Raw genomic sequence first — 9,221 nt, 5'->3', positions numbered from 1 at the left:
AGTTACTTGTATAGAAAAAAAATCACCTATATGTTTTGGAATTATGGAAACTAGATTTCTTAAAATTAACATCATATATATTGTAAACTGAGAGTATTTTATATGTTCCTAAAAAATACATATGAAGAAATGTTTTCATTCTGAAAAATACAAGAAGCAGAACATTCTTTTTTGACAAAAGCTATTCAAAAATCTAGTTGAACTTCTTTGTCAGGCAAGAAAAACACACTAAAATGATCTAAAATTAATTAACTCATAATAGACTGGAAAAAAAAAACAATAAAATGATACTAAAACGTTTAAGGGAAACTTTCCTTAATCGTGAATTAAATTCTCCCTGTCTTTAAGATAATTCCCATATGTAAATAATTCATTATAGTTACAATCATTCTTCAGCAATTACAGAACTGTTTTCTAACCCCAATATATACTAATCTAGGATTTTAAAATGTTAACAGGTAGACTGTCCTTAATACATTTTATTTTCTTTAATAAAGAAGAAAAAAGGGGAGAAATAGATGGGTTACACTGTACCTATGAGAAATTATTATAACAATTTAGAAGTATCCAGCCCATTTTTTTACATTAACCAAGTTACAACATCATTATATCAAATTGTTTTATATGTGTCCTAGATAGTTTTTCTTTTTTAGGTGAAGTTATGAGCTTAATTTTTAATTTATTGAATCATTTTCCTAGCTGTGTCTCTGGTATTTGAGCCAGTACTATTCTCAATGGGGGGCTAAATCAAAGAGGTTATTGCTTAGAAGATTATCATGACCAGTCAAGGCAGTTTTAGCCTCAAGTACATTTTTATAGGTCATTGGTTCCTACCTAAAATAATCTCTCCAAAGTTCAATTCTGGGCAAGAAAAAGAGAAAGATACAAGAGCATTGCTTTCCATTTATAATCAGGTCTTAATTGATCTCAGCAGATTTCCAAATTGCAGAGGTTACCTCAGGTAGGTCATCTATTTCCTTATCTGTGGAATCTTGCTGTCATAATCAGCACTTTAGGTATTACACCGAGGCAGCAGAAATTCCTTTCTCTTTGTATAATAAGAGGAAGAATTATTACAGCTTGTCCCTAAAATAATGTATTTGGCTTTCAGTCCAAAGCCATAAAGGAAGATATAGTATGAGTTTTAAGAATTGAATGCAGTGATTTTGTGAATAAAAAGAAAACACAATATTTTATTAGCTGAATACTATTTACGTTTTTTCATACATTTAAAACTTGTTATCTATCTCTTTTGGAGTAAGTGCTTTATATCATTCAATAGATTGGAATTACTGTGAATCTAATGATGATATATGCTATTTAAGTGGGATGATTAGCAATCAAACACCAATGACATATGTATTGTTTTGATTAAAATGTTTTTTATATTTTTTTCTATTTTTCTCTATCAAATAGTTATTTCATGAGTTATATTCCATCAAAAATTAGGTAAAATATAATTTACTTATCTTAACTTGACAATTACTAATAATTATTATTGTTGTTGATCCCTAACTAATTTTATCAACAGTTATCAAATACCTGGAAGAAAGTCTATCCTTTCATATTTTATCTCCTAATGTAGTTAAATAAATAATCATTTCTGAGCTAATTAGTTATTTGAAGTATGGCATTTTATTTATTTGCAATTTGTTTTTATATTCTACTTGCTTTTAAAATTTAATTCCAAGCCAAACTAAAATTGGACTTTATTTCTCCAAATTTCAATCACTGTCATTATTATTAAATGCAAACACTTCAGATTATTTTTTCACACCATCTGATGAAGACTTAATGGAATGAGAATTCTGTTATTCTATCTTGGTTTCTATCTTGCTTTCGCCACTAGTTGTATACTGAATTACCCTGAAAATGATGTTTAATAAATAGGAAATAATAGCTACTGCAAGTATATAATGATTTCCAAATCTCTTAAATATTTCTATTTTATATATTATCTTATAATCACATATGATAATAAATTGTCTGTAGAATGAAATCTACTACCCAAATCAGAATTAGTACTACTAAGTCCACACTACTCTGTCAATTATACAGATGAACAAAATTCTGCCTATCCTACAATACAATTAATACATTTGCCAGGCACAATTAAGATAGTGTGTTCACATGAGTCCACAAGTTTTATAAAAATCAAATTTTTAATAAATTGAAGTATTAAGCTGGTAAAATTGCACTTTAAAAAATAATGTCTAAAGCCACTCAATGTGTAAATGGATCACCATACTATTTCAATCAAAGAAAAACTCCTACTCAAAGTAGCTTAAGCAGACAAAAGGCTATAACAGTTCACATTAAAAAAAAAAAAAAAAAATCTGTGATATTGTTAGTATCAGCCATGGTTGGTCTAGGGGATGAAGTACTGCTATCTGTGTCACATTATTTGGCATTGCTTTTCTCTTATAAGCTTTATTCTCAAGCAAGCCACTGTCATGGAGATCTAAATAACAACTCTAGCAGCTCCAGGATTTCATCTTACAATTTTACTAACATCTACAGAGTGAGTTTTCTATATGAACTCCAACTCTGATTCACATTGAGCAATGAATCCATTCATAAACCGGTCAGTATGACTGAGGATTTTATTAAATAGCCCTGGGACATAGTCTACCCACACAGCTGTAACCTAGGGTCAGTTGCACACAAAGTACAGAGTAGGAGAAAGAGAAGTATGTTTCTCAAAGGGAACATTTTAGGGCCATTGCAAGAAGGCAGAAATATACGTGTTGAGTAAGTTTTACAATCCAGCTGTTCAACGTGTATATATATAAATACTCTTAATTTGATAATTTAATTTTTAAAGTGCCAATGACTAATAACAATGATTCTGTTCCAAAAGCTGAAAGCAATCATGTCTTTCATGTAGTTTTACTCAGTTACCACATCCTGGTCCAAGTCAGGAATCACCAAAGTTCATACATATATGTCAGATTCATAGGAAGCTCCTCAGGGCTCAAAATAAATAATCTACCATCCAATCACGTTATGCTTCAGTATAACTACAATTTAAAAATCATATTCTGAAAAAAGAATAAGTAGGAATGGCATAGAATGGTCATTTGTCTTTAACCAGACTTGATATCCTTTGAGAAAGGAAGAGCAAAGACTTGGAGGCCTGCAAATGGATTGCTTTTTCTTAATGCAGCCAATATAGTACCTTAATTCCTTTCTCTTGGAGGACTGACCTTGTCCCTTGTGGTCTGATTTTGATCAAATGAACATTAGTGACCATTCTTGCTGAAGAGTATTCTGCTATAGTATTCAACTTCATTTTAGTGTGAGTTTAGAGGCCTGCAGTTTTTCATTTGTGTTTGAGAAATTCTCTTGTTTTCTAGGCTTGGAGTTTCTTAAGCAATAAAACACTGTTAAAAACTTTAGGCTTTCTTTTTGCTGGCCATTTTGAAATCCCATGAGATAGTGATCAATGACAGAAAGACTACAACCTGGAAGAGGAGGAGGGGAAGATCTATCATTTAGCAACATATCAATGATTTGATCATTTCCCTAGCTTTCAGTTCAATGGCTTCCATCTTCGAATCTGACTCAGGATCAGTTCAAAGCATTAACTTGAGAGTCAATGGCAGATTTAATCTGTCACTCTTTCAGAATTCATGCAAAGTGGTCATTCTTTAATGAATACAGCAGAAAGAATTACATTATCTTAATCTTGTCCCACTTTTTCCCTACTTCCCTGTTCTTTCAAATCTTCAGGATTAACTTTCAATATTCTTCAAATCTTCAGGATTGACTGTCAGTATTCTTTTACTACCAGTCTTATGCAGCTATGGCCCCTTTATAAAGTCTATAGTTCTTTCATTTGACTTTGAAACAGGCTAGCTTTTTCAGAACATTCTTTCTTATGGGACATTACTGCAGGCAGCAAAAAATAACAAACATACTTGAATATCTTGAGATATTTCTACCAAATCTCCTAAAGATTTGACCCAATTAAATACTTAATCTAATTTCAAAATAAAACCAAAATTAAGATGTTATTTTGCTAATGAATAAGGATTACAAACTTCTCATCCAAGGATAGGGAGATTCGCCCTGCCTTATACTCAAACTTTAGGGCAGTCAGTTCCACATTTTTGATTCACTTGTTTGCAACAAAATTCTTTAAGGAATCCATGTTTCTATTAATGATAATATTTTAGTTATAACTGAGAGAAACAATGAATCAAACAAATTTAAACAAAAGAAGAATGGACTACTTTACTTAGATGAAAAGACCAAGGCAAAGGTTCGCTTTTAATAAAATGAAACTAAAAGCTCATGCATGTCATGTCTCTTTATCTCGTTGACTATGATTTCTTTGAGTTGTCTTCATGGTCCAGTTGTTTTCTCTCAAATCCCAAAATTTGTTCTCATGGCAGTATGCTTATTATTTCATTTAAAGGAACAGGCTATGTTAATTAGACAAGTCCTATACCCATACCTCTAGAGACAGAAGGAACTGTCACTAGACACCCAAATAATTAGGAATTCTGAATAAGGGAGGCCTGTTGGGTTTGGATGATTGGTACATAGCATCCATTTCTAAACCTTCTTCTAAACATATTCTCTTTCTGCAGAAGCCATAAAGCCAAATCCGACATTTCACAAATGCTCCTTTAAGTTTTTGGTAGCAAATAGTCTGTTGTCAATGATATGTGCTTGAGGGATGCTTAAATGGAGGAAGTCAGTCAGAGGTAATCTCTCTCTCCCTTCTGCCTTTTGGGAATCGAAAGCAGAAGTTCACAAATAGCACGAGCGTTTTTGGTTTCGGTGGCTGAACTTAGTGTTTTAATAATGTCTATGTGTTTGCAGTCAAGAAGCAGTTAGAATGCTAGGTGTTGCCTAGTTCTGATCCATAACATACTACTACAGCTAGCCCAAATACTTTATCATCTGACTTCAGTATGTCCAAGCTTTCAAAAAAAATATTTCTATCTAAAATGTTTTATTTTCACAAATAATTTGGAGTTTACAGTGTTCCCATACACCTCTGCCTACTTGCCCCTATTGTACTGATTGGAAAATTACTGCTTGGCTATCGCCCATGGGAACATAGGCTATCACCCATGGGAACATAACATTCTAACAATAAGCTTTCTGCTTCTGTACCCCCGCTTGCACAACTGACCTGTGGGTTGACAGTTAGTAAATAGAAGAAAAATAGACTTGTGTTCAGACAGAATGAGGAAATGGGGTTTAGGGCTTAAAAACCCTGTACCTCTACATTTTGGGGCTGCTTAATAAAGAGTGTGTTTCCTATAACTCACTGGTTTCTAGTGGTCCATGTGTCTATCGGGTGCTAGTGGCTACAACACTATTATTAACATTAAGTTAATGTAGTACATTTGTTACACTATATTAACCTACACTGACACATTATTAACTAAAGTCTGTACTTAGTTCAGATTCTTTTAGTTTTACCTAATACTTTTTTCCTGTTCCAGATTCATCCAAGATACCATATTGCATTTAGGCTTTGTATTTCCTTAGCCTTGTCTGGGCTGTGAAAGTTTCTCAGACTTTTCTTGTTTTTGATTACCTTTAACAGTTTTTGAGGAGTAGTAGTCAGGTATTCTGTAAAATGATCCCCAATTAAGACTTGTCTGTTTTTTTTTCTCATGATCAGACTGTGGCAGTTTGTTTTGGGGAAGAAGATCAAAGATGTCCAATGTCATTTTCATCACATTATATCAAGGGTATGTGTTATCAACGTGACTTATATTGCTAATGTTGACCTCGATTGTCTGGCTGAGGTAGTTTGTTGGGTTTCTCTATTCTAAAGTTACTCCTCATCCCATGCCCCTTCCATGCTGTACTATTTGGAAGAAAGCCCCTGTGTGCATCCCACTCTACAAGGGTGGGGACTTATACTCCATCACGTTAAGAACATTATAAGATATTTGGAATTCTTTTGCATGGGAGATTTACCTTTTCTTCTTCAATTAATTATTCAATCATATCAGTATGTGATCATAGATTTTATTTTATACTTTGAGTTATAATCCAAGACTACTTTATTTATTGTTACTCAAAATTTTCCAGGTTTTGACCTTTGGGAGCTCCTTCCTTTGGCTACTATGCCCTTTAACATACCCCATAAATGTGGAGTTGGTTTTATTTTTCTTTTTGTTTTGAGCACTTCCTTACTTTTGGCCACTACAGATGCTCCAGGGTCATTTATACATTTTCTGTTGACTCCTAAAATCAGCCATTCTCTAAGAGCCCTGGTTCCTTTCATGGGAGAATGGTTTTAGAAACCAGTTATCTAAGTACTAGGTACGCTCCTTGCTACTGTACTAGATGTCGATGCATCTAGATCATCTCAGCTGATAAATGAAAGAAAATAAGTGTGTATACTAACTCTAGCATATATTCATAGCTATAAGTATTTCTATATATGACAATCTATGTATTAAGCTAAACATTAGTTCATAGCAATATCTCCAAGTCTAATCCATTACCATCCTCCTCTTGCTTATCTGTAAACTCCTACTTCAACAGTGAAACAACTGGTTTCTGCCATCCATCATCTATTTACTTAACCATTCAATTCCAGTATACATATATAGCACTGTCAGAATTGTTAGCCTTGGAATTGTTAGCATGGGAATTAATTGTTTGAAATTAATATAGCTACTGCAGCTTTCTTTTGATTAATGTTACATGGTATATCAATCTCCATCCCTTAGTATTTTTCCAATAGTGTATGTTTAAAGTGAATTCCTTATAGACAGCATCTATTTGGGCCTTGATATTTTTATTCTTTATGAGAGTCTCCTCATTTTAATTAATATATTTCGACTATTCACATTTCACATGATTATATAATGAGATTAATACATACAATGTTCTTAACTTTTCTAGTCATTGGCTTGTTTTGTGTTTTCCTCTTTTTTGCTGACTTCTCTAGTTTTAATTAAACTTTTTTATATGATTCCATTTTAACTTCTCTCAGCACAGCACATTAATTATAATTTTTTTAATTTTTCGGTGGTTGCTTTACAATTTGAAATATACCATATACAGCACAGTTGTCTTCCAACAGAGTAATTTTAATTTCTACTTCTTGTCCCTTTTGACATTGCCGTTATTCATATATTTACCCATATTCTATAAATATCAAATACATTTTAATACTATTTTAAGCAAACATTTTTTTAGGCAAATATGAATAGAAATATAAAATAGTTTATTTTCATTCATTTATACCTATATTCTAATTCATATTGTGTATATATTTCATGTTACATATATTTTTTATTTATATGAGATCCCAAAGTAGTAATAGTCAAATGTTGAAGCTTAATTATCCAAGACAGTTTGGGCCAGAGTTCCAACAACTATGCTTTGATTCAGAGCAGCCTTGGGCTGTGATTATTTGATTTGCACCCTCAAAAACCTTATAATATTTATAAAATGGAAATAAAGAAAATAAATTATTTTAAAAGCCTTCGGATCTGAAGAAGAGAAATCTGGCTTTAGGCACTATTATGGAGAGATGGAGAATCACCGTACTCAGTTCTCAACTTTACAAACTTACAGAGCTATGATACTTCAATAAAGGAGAGTCTGTAAACAAATGAGGAAGGCCCTTACATGCTGCAACAAATAAAATTACTGTACATTTTCTTTTTGATTTTCAATAAATGGATATGCAGCAATTTAGCAGGGAAACTATACTCTGGGAAAAACATAAGCAGAAATTTCTGAGATTATTAGACAGTCTATAAGCTAATTTTAACCATGGAACCCAAAACATGACTGTGATTCAATGATGAAAATATGAAATAATAGGGATTAGGTGATAAATTTTGTTTTATACTGATTCTGTCACCCACAAGTAGTAATAAGAATGTTCCTTGTGGGTATTTCCCCAGTTCTTGAATATATATTTACATTTAACATTTTTGGGGGGCAACTGAAAGAATCCCACATTTGCTCTCTGAACTTCAAAGTGAGGTCTGTTACAGAATCAAGAATCAAGTGTAAACCTCTGTGAATGAAATTCTTATCAACATATTAGACTAAAAACAATACTGGATCCTGGAAGAATTATAGAGGAAATTCTAAACCATTAAAAAATAATGATGTGGTAATTTCTATTTCTATCTAATAATGATGTAGATAATTCCTATCTCTAATTTCTATTTCTATTCCCATTTTCAGAATTAAATGACTACGAAGTTATCCAGGACTTAGTAGATGGTGGTGCATCATGGAAAGCTTGATAATATACTTAAAAAAAAAAAAAAAAAAACAACTATGACTCCAAATACAATTGGATTTCTAAATATTGGAGCAAATTAACATAAATACTTGCACTCCATATGATGCAACTTTGGAGGGGAAAATCTCTTATTTTCATCTCTATCAGAGAGAATGGAGGGAGATGCAGGGAAGGACAATAAAAACAGCTTCTGGCAGGACATGTTCAGTGTCTTATTTGTGGACTGTATGAACTCTCTAGCTCTTGACACAATTTAGTCTGCTGGGGTCCCGACCTCATATTGGGCTACTTCATAGATTTCAGTATATTATGGATTTTGCAACCAGAATAAAATGTTATAAGTGAGAAAAAAATAGATCTTAGATGCTTGATTAGAGAAATATATTATAGAGGGTAGGAGATATAACAAAATTGCAGGGCCATGCAACATTGGTGAAATTTTGAGGAGCCAGTGGTCTGTATGATATTCTCTCCGAATTGAAAATCAAAGTGATGTACTTTTCACAACCTGCAACTAAAGGGTAAGATCCCAACATGCTTCAGTAAGACAAGTATAAAGCCTAATTCCAGGAGTGAAAACTCTTTGTATTTTAGAGGCAAAATATCCTGCATATGACTGTTTTCCTCAATCTCATTATCAAATGAAACATGACTATCAACATTTTAGTAGAACTCAAAGCAGGAGGAGGTTCTTTGGCATTTTCAGTTTGCACCTATGCTATTTATTTCTTGACAAGTTCAGTAGAGATAGAATTTGTGCTGCAAATGTGTAATGCTCTTTGAAGATAATCAGAACATGAATCCCCAAAGAGTTAGAGCAAACTCATGCTCTCTTTGACAAATAATTATTTCTTTCATGAGAAACAATATTTCCTTCCTAGTAGACCTTGGAAGAAGATGAATGTTGGAGAGTGGGACACCAAGTTATTTTGTCTGTCATTGAATAAGTGACAATTGACACACAAACCACAAAATT

Source organism: Pteropus vampyrus, unplaced genomic scaffold, assembly GCF_000151845.1.
Source record: "Pteropus vampyrus isolate Shadow unplaced genomic scaffold, Pvam_2.0 Scaffold8, whole genome shotgun sequence".
Lineage (NCBI taxonomy): Eukaryota > Metazoa > Chordata > Mammalia > Chiroptera > Pteropodidae > Pteropus > Pteropus vampyrus.
Note: the sequence above shows the minus strand (reverse complement) of the source record.